Source organism: Penaeus monodon, chromosome 19 (genome assembly GCF_015228065.2).
Source record: "Penaeus monodon isolate SGIC_2016 chromosome 19, NSTDA_Pmon_1, whole genome shotgun sequence".
Classification (NCBI taxonomy): domain Eukaryota; kingdom Metazoa; phylum Arthropoda; class Malacostraca; order Decapoda; family Penaeidae; genus Penaeus; species Penaeus monodon.
In genome coordinates this window covers 37,804,278-37,804,525 of record NC_051404.1, presented here as the reverse complement: position 1 = coordinate 37,804,525, position 248 = coordinate 37,804,278, and positions in this window count along the sequence as shown.

Here is a 248-nt window from a genome sequence, read left to right as displayed (position 1 = left end):
TACCCCACTCACCACCCACTCCCCCCACCCACCTACCCCTACCAACCCCCACCAACCCCCACCCACCCCCAACACACTTTAAACAATGCTGTCCCCATCCTCAGTGCATCCCACATGCTTAACACGCGCTCGAGAAATTTATAATGGAGCCAACGCCAGATTTCCAGATCATAATCACAAAGACTCCGTTATATGTATAAATGCTCAGGTCTTGATTCCGAGATAAGTGACGTTCAGATTCTGCCTCG